The sequence below is a fragment of the Bison bison genome, unplaced genomic scaffold, assembly GCF_000754665.1.
Source record: "Bison bison bison isolate TAMUID 2011002044 unplaced genomic scaffold, Bison_UMD1.0 scf7180017851849, whole genome shotgun sequence".
Taxonomy (NCBI): domain Eukaryota; kingdom Metazoa; phylum Chordata; class Mammalia; order Artiodactyla; family Bovidae; genus Bison; species Bison bison.
This window is the reverse complement of record NW_011482422.1, coordinates 13,471-14,671: the sequence shown is the minus strand read 5'-3', so window position 1 is coordinate 14,671 and position 1,201 is coordinate 13,471. Positions and strand designations below refer to the sequence as shown.

The window sequence follows — 1,201 nt, the reverse complement described above, 5'->3', positions numbered from 1 at the left end:
TACATTTAAAATACTGGAAAATATTGCCCACTGTTCTTTAAATTGTTTGTGCCCTTAAGCAGATTTTATTCTTTGGCAAGTAAAAGAGTGTTTCAAATTTTCAACTTCACACATTAAGAAAGAAGAAGGATTTTAAAAGTAGCAACTGCTTCTTTTATCTGTTGCCTATGAAGAGTGAGTAAAATATTTTGTTTACAAAGAGGGTCAGGAGTCCAGCTGCCTGATGGTGGTTTGTCATTAGTGCCTGTTGGCCAGGTTTTCAGAGGCAGCATAAAGCAGAAAACTGCATGTTTTTCTGCAAGCCTGGCTTTCTAATAACTTTCCATTTATAGTATCAGTAGTGTGGTAGCAAGCCTAAAACTTGCTGGCTACAAAAGAGAAAACTTCTGTGGTCTTAAGAAGACTGAAACTGATAAGAAGCAGAGAGGTTTTGCCAAATGTTAATGAATTTTGGACCTGCAAGCACACCTGTTTTTAAATGTCTAAGGCATATGTTCAAGATAAAATCATCTCCATAAGATACAGCTAAATTTACAAAGTGAAGAGATCATTTTCATGGGGGAAAATGAAGTGTCTTTACCATCGCCAAGGGCCTTTCACTCTGGCAATGCTGCCTGTTAGCTATCAAGTGTTTTGCAGAGCACCATGCACATCACAGTCACTCGGTACGTATTTCTGGGGCCTGCAGATCTTGCACTGTGTTAAAGGGCTTTCCTACCGTAAAAATCAGCTCTCATCCTGAACATGCCCATGGTGACTAAGGACAATCAGTCATTCCCATTGTGCTCTTCTGCAATTCTGTCTATAAGGAACTATGCGTTTCTAAGAAACAGCCTCTCTTGCTGGAACCTTTCTCATCCTTGCCTTGGCAGGGTCTAGTGGGATGGATCATCTTTAGATCAAGGCATCTCTCCTAAACCTACATCACTGCAAATATAGCTACTGAACTAAGGCTATCTTAAGAGTGAAATGTGTCATAAGATGATTTTTTTTTTTTAAATCTCATTTATTTTTATTTTTGGCTCCACTTGATCTTCTTTGCTGTGGCTTGCGGACTTTCTCAGGTTGCAATGAGCAGTGAGTACTGTCTAGTTGTGGTGTGTGGGGTTTAGAGCGCCAGTGCAGTAGCTGTGGTGCACAGGTTGAGTTTCCCCACAGCATGTGGAATCCTCCTGGACCAGGGATCGCACCTGTGTCTCCT

General features: G+C 40.9%; 1 protein-coding gene across 1 annotated transcript in view; it reads right to left on the bottom strand.

The window, feature by feature from the left end:
* Positions 1-1,201, bottom strand: part of LOC104997090 (dedicator of cytokinesis protein 11-like) — a 7,478-nt gene that overhangs the window by 4,721 nt on the left and 1,556 nt on the right. The gene's annotated exons all lie outside the window — the stretch shown is intronic.